Below are 13069 nucleotides of genomic sequence, written 5' to 3' on the forward strand. Positions count from 1 at the left end.
GCCCTGCTCCTCTGCTCTTGCTGATGCTGCAGCAGCACCAGATGGTCCTGGTGGTGGGCTTTGGGGCGCAGGAAATGGCACATCCTGACTCGAATCTTCAGCCCTGCTCCTAGTAGGGGGAAAAGATGGGCCAGCCACCTCTTCCCCTGCAGACCCAGGATCGATGATGGGGTCTGTTTCCGAGCCAGTTCCTCTGTCCGTAAGGTTGGACTGAGTTCTGTTATGAAATAGAACAGAGCCAAAACTAAATACATATTTTTGGCCCTGTAAAGTATCTGAGTAATGTGGTGTGAGGTATCTACTTACGGTCTGAGATCCAGAATTGGGGCAAGGAAGGAGAGGTGGTCATAGTAGATGTACTTTCTTTTCACATAGCCCGCATCCCCACTCCTGGACCGCTGCTGACGTTCCCGGAGGCATTGGTCCCGGATGCTTCGCCAGCGTCTCATGACATCTCAATGTGACAGGAAATATTGTCAAATTCACATATTTGATTGGTCAGATTTGCTACCAGTAGTCTAGGCATGGGGCCTTCTGGGGTGTGCTTTCTACCCATGGTGGCATATGTAATTGGGGCATACAGGCCAGATACACAGGGTCACATTATCTACACTTAAAATAACTTGTTTGGCTAGGAGGATGAGGAGCTTGTGGCCTGGCCCAAATTATGGCAGTGTCAAACCAAGTGTCACATCAAAATCTAACGGCCTCATGAGGAAAAAAGTTCAAGCACAGGAAGGGGGGTGCTGAATCTATATTCATTTTTTGTTCTGCGTTAATTTTAATCATTTTTTGGCTTGTACTTACTAATTTTCTGCTGCTCCTCACGTGGCCGATCACCAAAATCATGGAATATCTGCCTACATATGCGCCTCCATGACGCCTCCTTTCTTGCCCGGTTGGCATAATGGACATCACGTTGGTCCCATAGTTCGGGCCGCTCCTGCACCAGGACAATTAGCATTTCCACATTAATATAAGTGGACGCCATGATGCTGCTGTACTCCGTGGAGGTGTACTTTCTGGATTTCTGGAGCGCTTTATGAGCTCATTTGCATGTCTTAGCTTCCTGATAATGGATTGGGCCATTTCCTGGCAGCAGCCAAAAGACCTGCGTATTTCTCGCAGGTCACACGTGTGCTCCGTGTGTAACCCGTATTTTTCGCACACCCATAGACTTGCATTGGCATACTACGGGCGTAGTACGCTGACAATCGCAGCATGCTGCGATTGGCACGGACGGTAGAATACGGATGAGAAATATACGGCTGGTGCGAGGTACCCCAGAGAGAATCATTTGTCCGTGTCTAATGCGTGCTTTTTACGCCTCTCACTCGTCCGTATTCCTCTCTAGTGTGACCCCGGCCTTAGAGTGATCAATGAGTGGAACAAGCTTCCACGAGAAGTGGTGAGTTCTCCTTCAATGGAAGTCTTCAAACAGAGGCTGGACAGACATCTGACTGGGATGATTTAGCGAATCCTGCTTTGAGCAGGGGGTTGGACCAGATGGCCCAGGAGGTCCCTTCCAACTCTACGATTCTATGATTCTATGAATCTAAACCCTGTTCTCGTTCTAGTGGGCTGCTGATGCCCCTGCCGGTGCCCAAGAGGCCATGGACCCATATCTCAATGGATTTTATTTCTGATCTTCCTGTCTCTCAAAGAATGACTGTTATCTGGGTGATCTGTGATAGATTTTCGAAGATGGTCCATTTTGTACCACTCCCAAAGTTGCCATCTTCCGCTGAGTTGGTGCCCTTGTTTTTACAACAGGTGGCTCGGTTACACGGGATTCCTGAGAACATTGTGTCCGATAGAGGGGTCCAGTTTGTTTCCAGATTCTGGAAAGCCTTTTGTTCCAATCTGGGAATTCAGTTATCCTTCTCCTTCGCGTTTCATCCCCAGACCAATGGGCAGACTGAGAGAACAAACCAGACCCTGGAGTCTTATTTAAGATGTTTTATATCTGCTGATCAAGATGATTGGGTCTCATTTTTGCCCTTGGCCGAATTTGCGCTGAACAATAGAGCTAGTTCTGCCACTCTGATGTCACCTTTTTTCTGTAATTTTGGGTTTCATCCTCGATTCTCTTCAGGGCAAGTGGAATCTTCGTCCTGCCCAGGTGTGGACACTGTGGTTGTGAGAATGCAGCAGATATGGGACCAAGTGGTGGATAAGTTGTCACTCTCACTCTCTCAGGAAAAGGCCCAGCGTTTTTCCAACCGGCGTAGGACCATTGGTCCCCGGTTTAAAGTGGGTGATATGGTTTGGCTGTCATCTAAGAATATTCCTATGAAGGTTGCATCTCCAAAATTTAAGCCACGATTTATTGGACCTTATAAGATTTTGGAGATTCTTAATCCTGTTTCTTTTCGATTGGCTCTTCCAGTTATGTTCAAACTCCATAACGTATTTCACAAGTCTCTGTTGAAGAGGTTTGTTGAGCCAGTAGTTCCTGTGGCGGCACCTCCTAATCCTGTATTGGTTAAAGGCAATGTGGAATATGAAGTAGAGAAAATATTGGATTCTCGTTTGGTTAGACGGAGATTCTAGTATTTGATCAAATGGAAGGGTTATGGCCAGGAGGATAATTCTTGGGTCTCTGCCTCTGATATTCATGCCAATAAATTGGTTCGTGCTTTTCACCGGGCCCATCCTGATCGGCCTGGTGGCATGGATGAGGGTTCGGTGACCCCTCCTCAAGGGGGGGTACTGTCATGAACTCAGTTTCTGCTCCACCAGTTGAGAGTTCCCCTTCCGTTCTCCCTCTGGTGGTGACAGGAGGTAGTGTGGTTGGTTTAAGTGGTAGTGATCTGCCACCTGATGAGGAAGATAACGATTGGATCTCTGGAGTATCAGACTTGATATAAGTCAGCCGACGCCCTATCCGGGTGCTGGTGATTCAGTCTGCTTCTCAGGTCCTGGACTTCAGCTCTCTTCGAGTCTTCTCAAGTTAAGTTTGTTTTTTGCTAATGTTCACACTTGCACATGTTGGTCAATTCAGTTTTTTGTGTAATCAGCCTGCCCATGCTGGGGCTATGCTGAAATTCCACTCCTATTAATCAGTATTTGCCAATCTGCTTTTTTGTCCCTTATTAGATTGGCCTCTTTTTTGCTCTGTCTCAGAATATTTCAGAGTGCTGATATAGGTTTAGAAGTCTAGTGACTTCAGGGTTAATTTTGCTAACAGAAGTGTTGGACAATATTTTTGTAGGTTTTTTTGGCAGATTGCAGACAGTGTCTTTCCTTTTCTGTCCTTTTAGTTAGCCGTGCCCCATCGTTTGCTCAGCCTATTTTCCTGTCTTTGTGTGTATTTTCATCTTGTTTCACCGTCAATACATGTGGGGGGCTGTCTTTCCTTTGGGGTCTGCTCTGGGGCAGTTAGTTTTCCTCTTCCTGCTTTAGGCTTATGTAGTTCTCCGGTTGTGACGAGGCGTCTAGGACCAACGTAGGAACGCTCCACGACTGCTGCTAGTTGTGCGGGTAAGATCAGGGATCTGCAATCTGTATAGTTACCAACTTCTCTGGTTTTCTGAGACTTAGCTTGTTGTCTTTTTTTCCTCTTCGGTTTCCCATTCATAACAGAAACCATCACGAATAGAGGGTCACAGCAAAGTTATATACAGCAGAGACCCACACACATAGCGCAGAAAGGAAGGTCCTAAATCCCCACCTGGCAAGTTGGATCCCCTGAATGCCTCCAGGCGAGCCGGACTCATTCCATCACCTGTATGTGGTACTCCGGACTACAACCAATAACCAGTAAAAGGTAAAGAAACTGCACCTCTCTGTGTCTTTCTCTCATTTCTCTGCACCCCAACGTTCACAGCCATTTTTACTATTTATTTAACATATTTGCCCTGGGACTACAGCCCTACCTGTGGAGGGCTACAACATCATAGCTGCGCCCAACATCCATCCCCGAGAAGCAACACCGCAGCGCTGGTCACCTCTGACTAGAATACCACAGGTGGCGTTACGTATTTCACCATCTAATAACTATTTTTACCACATAAATACCACACAACTTTCCCCTATTTTATTACAGGATGCCTCTGGGCCACCGACCGGGTCGCCGCCTCCGTGACACCGTCCCACATTGAAGTCGACGGGCCCGGTACCAAGTACCCCCAGGCCTCGCAGGGCGCCCCAAATACACCAGCTAGACTAACAAGGGAATACATACAGGGATAAAAAGAAAAATACCAATCATACAAATATGCTCTCACAAACAACAGAGGGAAACACCGGGGAGTGAAGAAAGGGAAAAATCAAAGTAGGAGAAGAGGATTTGCATACGACCAAAACCAAGGTACAGTCTTTACATAATTCCACCAAGCAACAAAACTCCTCCAGCTCCTGAACCATGCAGCATGAAGCTAACTCTGGAAATGCATGCTTGCCAGAGGCCAGCATATATAGGAGAGGGGAGTAGCCAACACTTTACAGATGAGAGTGTAAATGCATGTAAGCTTCCAGGAGCACTCAACTGTACAGATCAACCCCTGTAAGGCTAGAAGAAACTTGTACTGTGTTATATGAAGGTGAAGTGATTCTGATCAGTACAAGAATAGGAGAAATCAGACAGCCCAGTCTCCTGTCTCCTCTCTGTCGCAGTAAACCCATGACACTGACACTGCACAGCTGACATCAACCCCACAAAATATTACCCTGATCTCCAACGCACCAAGGCAATTTGGGAGAGCTGGGCAAAGTGCCAGAATTGGTGCAACTAATGTGATACGCCAATTCTGGAGCGGCTGTGGGCTGCTATTTTTAGGCCGGGAAGAGCAAAATAACCTTCCCAGCTTGATAATATCAGCCCCAAGCTGTCTGCTTTACCTTGGCTGGTTATCAAAAATCGGTGGACCCAATGTCGTTTTTTTCATTTATTTATTTAACAAGTTGTTAAATAAATAAAAGCATTAAAAAAATGATGTGGGCCCCCATAATTTTTGATAACCAGCCCCAGCCATGATAATATCAGTCCCCAACTGTCTGCTTTATCAGCCTGGGAAGAGCCATGGATATTGGCCCGTTCCCAGCCTAACAATACCAGCCCACAGCTGCCGCAGCAGAATTGCCGCATGCATTAGATTTTTTTTGTCGATTGCCCTGGTGTGGTGGCAATTGGGGTAATATTTTTGGGGGTTGATGTCAGCTATGTAATGTCACCTGGCATCAAGCTCATTAAAAAACTTTATTTAAAATAAAACTCGCTGGCTCTCGCTGAGCCAAGAGTTGATAGACACCTCTCCATTACTAACCCCTGGGCTTGATGACAGCTGACATCAACCCCCAAAAATATTACCCTAATTGCCAACGCACAGGGCAAAGTGCCAGAATTGGTGCACCAATTTTTAGGCAGCTGCAGGCTGGTACTTTTAGGCTGGGAAGGGCAAAGTAACCAAGGACCTTTCCAGCCTGATAATATCAGCCTCCAGCTTTCTGCTTTACCATTGGCTGGTTATCAAAAATTTGGGGGACCCCACAATTTTTTTTTTATATTATTTATTTATTTAGATCCCTGCTGTGACTTGGGAGTCAGTGATGCATGCAGGTGTTTTCCCCATGCTGTTCCCTTTCAATTTGAGTGTTGTTTTCATCCATTTCAGTGATTTTCAAACCCCTCCCCAGCACTCCTATTAGGGTCTTTAGGAAAAATGCTTGCATTTTACACTGACTTCCATTAAACTCATTAATCGAGTCATGCCCATCTAAGCTTCCGACCTGCTCAATTTGAGTACCAAGCACTCAAGCATTTTAGTGCTCGCTTATCACTAATCACTATCTTCTAAAGATAAAATCCTGGGTTCTAATCCAACATAACATTTTTAAAAAACATTTATTTATTCATTCATTCATTCATTCATTCATTTTTCTGTGATGACATGACCTTTGACCCAAGCCTGTTATGTTAATCCTTTTTCTGTCTTATCGTGTATACGTATAAGTGGATGATGTTTGTTACTGCAATTTGGCCTGAGGAAGGCACTGATCCACAAATTACTATTACATGGCATACACTTTATGGCATTATTGAGTTGGAATAATTTATTAGAGGTTAATAATCTTCAACCTATAAATGACCAATTTTTGTCATAAATGACAAGGCACTTTTTACTGATTTTGCAAAAGTGGTGGATTACCACACTTATCTTTTGAAGGGCATAAAAATAATGTGATTCTCCATTTTACTTTGGTCTTTGTGATACATAATATGGGTAAAAATTTCAGAAAAGACAACAGCTTACAAGAGTTTACACGACTTGTACTCTCTTGCATCCATTTGTAAGTCCAACCAAACACCAGCACATGGTCCATAAAATAAATAGGATCTTTAATCAAAATGCATTAGTGCAATAAAAAAATTAACAAAGATAAATAAAAGCTGGAGAGAAATGTTTTGGGCTGACATGTTTTTGACTGTAAGACCGGGGTCACACTTGCGAGTGTGATGTGAGAAACTCACGCCAGTATCTCACACCAAATCCCAGAACTGCCGCTGGCACTGGGTCCGGAGTGTGCATCTGCATGTATTTCTATGCAGCCGCACACTCCGGTCCTGCAGGTGGCAGTGCCGATATTGATGCAAGAGACTAGCACGAGTTTCTCGCATCGCACTCGCAAGTGTGACCCCAGCCTTATAGTTCTACTCATAGTCCACCGATTCATAATTTTTTATAGGGGAAAACAGCCCACTGTCATGTTAACAGTCACTGGCAGAGCTGAATGTAGAGGCAGTAGCATTGCCAGTGCCTCTATTCACCACAAAGCACTTATTGAGTAACCTGTAATGTACGTAAAAAAAGTATTGTGACACGTTCACATTAATCTTTCATGAGCTAATATCCTAGTCTAAATCCATAGGTATAATGACGTAGTTGGTTCTCTCTTTGCAGATACTCTTCTGGGAAGTCTTTTTACAAGATTTTGAAGATGTTTGGGGAAATTTTTGCCCATTTATCTTGAAAAGCATGTGTGAGGTCAGACACTGATTTTTGATGAGAGGTTCCGGCTCACAATCTGTGTTTCAGTCTCAGTTAACCGCAAAGGTGTTCAATAGGGTTGAGGTCAGGACTGTGAGGTCAGGACTGTGAGGCCAATCAAGTTCTTTAACAGCAAACTAACACAACCACGCCTTTATGGACTTTGCTTTGTGCTGAGCATAGACATGTGGATAAAGAAAAGAACCTTCCAAAGATGTTTCCCACAAAGTGAAATGCATACAGTTGTCCAAAAAGTCTTGGTATACTTAAGCATTAAAATTTTCCTTCACTAGAATGAAGTGGTCAAAGACAACCATTTGCCCCTTTAACCCCGAGTGTGGTTTGCATTTTAGTGACCAGGCCAATTTTTACAATTCTGACCACTGTGCCTTTATGAGGTAATAACTCTGGAACGCTGCCACGGATCCCGGTGATTCTGATAATGTTTTCTTATGACATATTGTACTTCATGAGAGTGGTAAAAAAAGTTTCATATGGCTTGCGTTTATTTGTGAAAAAAATGGAAATTTTACAAAAATTTTGAAAATTTCATAATTTTCCAAATTTGAATTCTCATGCCCTTAAATCACAGACATACAGTATGTCACATAAATATTTAATAAGTAACATTTCCCACATGTTTACTTTATATCAGCACAATTTTGGAGCCAAAATTTTTTTTTGCTAGGAAGTTATAAGGGATAAAAGTTAAACAGCGATTTCACCATTGCTTTTTAAGGATCACATCACATTTGAAGCCAGTTTGAGGGGTCTATATGATAGAAAATACCCAAAAGTGACAACAGTCTAAAAACTGCACCCCTTGAAGTGCTCAAAACCACATTCAAGAAGTTTATTAACTCTTCAGGTACTTCACAGGAATTTTTGGAATGTTTAAAAAAATGAACATTTAACTTTTTTTCACAAAAATTTATTTCAGATCCAATTTCTTTTATTTCACCAATGGAAACAGGAGAAATTGGACCCCAAAAGTTGTTGTGCAATTTATACTGAGTACGGTGATACTCCATATGTGCAGGTAAACCACTGATTGGGCGAATGGCAGAGCTCGGAAGGGAAGGAGCACCGTTTGCTTTTTCAATGCAAAAATTGGCTGGAATTGAGATCAGATTCCATGTCGTGTTTGGAGAGCCCCTGATGTGCCTAAACAGTGGAAACTCCCACAAGTGACACCATTTTGGAAACTAGACCCCCAATGAACTTATCTAGATGTGTGGTGAGCACTTTGAACCCCCAACTGCTTCACAAAAGTTTATAATGTAGAGCCGTGAAAATAAAAAATCATATTTTTTCCACAAAAATTAATTTTCACCCTAAATTTTTTAATTTCCCAAAAGTAACATGAGAAATTGGACCCTAAAGGTTATTGTGCAATTTGTCCTGTGTACGCTGATACCCCATATGTGGGGGTAAACTGCTGTTTGTGCGCATGGCAGAGCTCGGAAGGAAAGGAGCTCCGTTTGATTTTGTCAATGCAAAATTGGCTGGAATTGAGATTGGATGCCATGTCGCGTTTGTAGAGCCCCTGATGTGCCTAAACAGTGGAAACACCCCACAAGTGACATTATTTTGGAAACTAGACCCCAGTGAACTTATCTAGATGTATGGTGAGCACTTTGAACCCCCAAGTGCTTCACAGAAGTTTATAACTTAGAGCTGTGAAAATAAAAAATCATATTTTTTCCACAAAAATGATATTTTCCCCCTCAATATTTTATTTTACCGAGGGTAACAGGAGAAATTGGACCCCAAAAGTTATTTTGCAATTTGTCCTGAGTACACCGATACCCCATATGTAGGGGAATACTACTTTTGAGGCACAGTGCAAAGCTCAGAATGGAAAAGGTGCCATATTGGAGTTCAGATTTTGCTGGAATGGTTTGAGGATGCCATATCACATTGGCAGAGCCCCTGAGGTGCCAGAACAACAGAAACCCCCTATATGTGAACTCATTTTACAAGCTATGCTCCCAGTGAATTCATCTAGGGGTGCATTGAACATATTAACACCACAAGCACCTCACAGAATTTTATACCACTGAGTGGTGAAGAAAGAATAATTACATTTTTACCACTAATATGTTGTTTTAGCCCCAAGTTTTTAATTTTTCTAAGGGCTAATAGGACATTTTTTTATAACAAACTGAGGTCCATTTTTTCCTAAGTTTACCAATACCCTACATGCAATCAGGAAATATTTTTCAGGAATAGTGCAAAGCTCAGAAGGCAAGGCACACCAGATTTTACTGTTATGGTTTGCAGAGGTGCCATGACCCACTCGGAGAGCCCATGAGGTGCCAGAACAGAAGTTGGACCACAAAAATTGTTGTGCAATTTGTCCTTACTGTAACTAACATTTCTTCCCTGGCGTCTGTCCGTGTGGTACTGATGTGGCACACGGTTGACACACGTGTGCCACACGTATTACAAACACGGACACTGATATCTCCGGTACTGGAAATATCAGGATGTGTGAAAGAGGCGTTATAGCGGGTTTTTATGTTCGGATGATGTCACACCCTAAAAGACGCTTTTTATTGCAAAAAAATGATTTTGCATCACCACATTTTGAGAGCTATCATTTTTCCATATTTTGGCCCACAGAGTCATGTGAGATCTTCTTTTTTGCGGTACGAGTTGATGTTTTTTGTGGTACAATTTTCAGGCACATGACATTTTTTGAATCGCTTTCTATTCTGATTTTTGGGAGGCAGAATGAACAAAAACCAGTAATTCATGAATTTCATTTTTCCAGGGGGTTACGCCGTTCCGTGTGTGGTAAAATTTAGAAGGCAGTTTTATTCTTAGGGTCAGTACAATTACAGTGATTCCTCATTTATATCTTTTTTATTTTTTGGGGCTTTTATACAATAAAAACTATTTTATAGAAAAAACAATAATTTTGCATCACTTTATTCTGGGAGCTATAACTTTTTTATTTTTCCGCTGATGGAGCTGTATGGCAGCTTGTTTTTTTGCGGGACAAGATGACGTTTTCAGGGGTATCATGTTTATTTATATCTGTCTTTTTAATCGCATGTTATTCCACTTTTAGTTTGGCGGTATGATGATAAAGCATTGTTTTTTGCCATGTTTTTATTTATTTTTTATGGTGTTTACTAAAAGGGTTAATTAGTGGGACAGTTTTATAGGTCGGGTTGTTGCGGACGCGGTGATACCAAATACAGCTCTGGCAAAAATTGAGAGACCACTTCCTAATGTTCAGCTTGTCTGATTTTTCTCTTTATAGGTATATTTTTGAGTAAATTGTTCTTTCAAACTTCTGACAACATGTCTCAGAATTTCCAAGCAAAACTTTTTTTTTCTGAAAAGGAGAAATGGTCAAAATGTAAAAATCCCAGTGCTTTTAGACCTCAAATAATGCAAAGAAAACAAGCTCATAATCATTTAGAAACAACAATACTAATGTTTTAACTCAGGAAGAGTTCAGAAATGAATACTTTGTGGAATAACCATGATTTTTAAAAACAGCTTTCATGCATCTTGCAATGCTTGCCACCTGTCTTTCACACTGCTTCTGGCACCAAAATTTAAACAGTTCTTCTTTGTTTGATGGCTTGTGACTATTCATCATCCTCTTGATTACATTCCAGAGGTTTTCAATGGGGTTCAGGTCTGGAGAATGGGCTGCCCATGACAGGGTTTGATGTGGTGGTCTCTTAATTTTTGCCAGAGCAGTATGTGTACTTTTATTATTTATATATTTTTTTCTTTCAAATATTTATTTAGTGCTAGAATGTATATTGATTTTTTTATTATTATCTTTGATTTTTTTAATATTTTTGCAATTATTTTATACTTTTTTATTTTTTTCTAACTTTTTTCTTTGTCCCACTATGGGACAATTATTTTTTTTGCAGGCTGATCGCTTCTATAGCATGCAGATGAAGCAGCATGTCAGCGCTGCACTGAGAGAGAGACTTGCTGATCATGCACTGCACACAAGTTTCCTATCTCTGGTGACACGGATGTTGTCATGATGACATTGGGTTACCATGGCAATGATCAGGACCCCACGTCACGCCACGGGGTCTCTGTGCCAAAGGCAGAGGGACTGTCAGCTCTCTGTCGGCTTCTGAAATGCTGCGATCTTATTCGATTGCAGTATTTTGGGGGTTAAAGTGCCGGGAGCGGTCTGTGACAGTTCCTGCCACCTAGTGCTGGGTGTCACCTAGCGGCGATCGGCCGTGCACCCCCATGAGCACGGGTGATTGTGATGATGTAATGATCCATCCATGGTCAAATTATCCCAGGTCACATGGACGGATCATTATATCCGATGTCAGAAAGGGATTAAAAATCAATCCCATAGCATTACCTTCCTCCCTACCAAACTTTACAGTTGCCACAAAGCAGTCAGGTCTAGGTAACATTCTTTGGCTTTCACTGTTCACAAACTCGTCTACTGAACTGCCAAGTAGAGAAGCGTTATTTGTCCTTCCACAGGATACATTTTTACTCCTCCCGAGTCCAGGACAGCTTGCTTTAAACCACTCCATGTGGCACTTGGCATTGTGTTTGATGATATAAGGCTGGCATGTGTCTGCTAGGCCAATGAACACATGCTTTGAAGGTCCAGTTTTTGAGATGATGTTAGTAGCAGAGGAGGTTTGAACACTGCAGTTATTGAGTCAGCATTACATTGATGCTTTTTATGCACTATGCACCTCAGCACTCAGTGACTCTGCTATGTAACATATTCAGGCTGTCTAGCAGCCGCAAATCATGCAGCTACGGTGACAGAAACTAAATCTCTGAGCACATCCAAATACTCGGAGATCACCCGAGCATGCTCGGGAAATCTCGAGTAGCGAATATACTCGCTCATTACTAGTACCCATACATCATGGGTGTGTAGGGTTTATAGAGCTTTGATGTATAGGTACGTCATGCCGAACATGAGCTGTGCCCACGTGATTGCCACTGGGAGTTCAGCTTACATGTTAGGCCTCTTTCACACTTCAGTTTTTTTGCATCAGTCAAGATCCGCCAAAAGGACGGATGGCTGATCCGTTTTAGTACTGATGACAACGGATGGCACCCGTCCGTCTTTTTGACGGATCCGACAAATGAAGAATTTTAAAGGAATCGCAGCCTGGAAAAGGAGAGAGAGAGAGAGAGAGAGAGAGAGTGAAATCTTTGAGGATGGTGACGGACAGGAACTTTTGGCGGATCCGCAAAAAAAACGGATGCAACGGACGGCAATCCGTCACAATCCGCCAATAATGGAAGTCAATGGGGAAAAAAACGGATCCTCAAAAGAAAATTGCGGATCCGTTTTTTTCAAAACCTGGCGGATTGTGACTGATTGTAAAAAACGGAAGTGTGAAAGAGGCCTTAGCCGAGCCCTGACTCTCACAGCCAAGAGTGGTGCCCAAACCGCCCTAGGCTGTTTGACCCCTAAATGCCGCAATTGATATTGATCGCAACATTTAAGAGGCTAGGGGAGGGGTCTCCCTCTCCTTTCTGATTGGGGCCCCCGCAATGTCATTGTAAGGGCCCAATTGTTGTTATGGCAACCTAAGGTAATCATGGTGGCCCCGAGGTCTGCCAACTACAGTAACCTGGTTAGACTATGCAAGGTCTAAGGCTTCTGTCAGTGCAGCACTGACAGGTATAATGCATTGGAATGCATTATACCAGCGATCAAAGTAATACAATTTAAAGCACCAGAGGGACTATGTAAAAAAGTTTTTAAAAAAGAGTTTAAAAAATTGTAAAAAAAAAGAAAAAAAATTTTTTGGCATCACCATGTCTGGCACATCCTGATCTATAAAACTGTCAACACTAGTAAGCCCCTTCAATGTACACTGTAAAAAAATTAAAAAAAAGAGGTAAAAAAAGCTATGCTTTTTCATTCTAGTGCTGAACCAAAAGTGGAATACAATGAAATCAAAAAATTAAATGTAAATAAATATGCCAGATACTGTGAGGAGATACGTGCAGTATGCCCCATGGACGCCACGAAATGAGGTGCCCAACGATCCGGGCCTGTGAGTACCGTGCGGGTGCCGTCTAAGAGAGACCGGGTGCGGGAC

This window comes from Dendrobates tinctorius, unplaced genomic scaffold (genome assembly GCF_039654945.1).
Source record: "Dendrobates tinctorius isolate UK_male_01 unplaced genomic scaffold, ASM3965494v1 ptg000064l, whole genome shotgun sequence".
Taxonomy (NCBI): domain Eukaryota; kingdom Metazoa; phylum Chordata; class Amphibia; order Anura; family Dendrobatidae; genus Dendrobates; species Dendrobates tinctorius.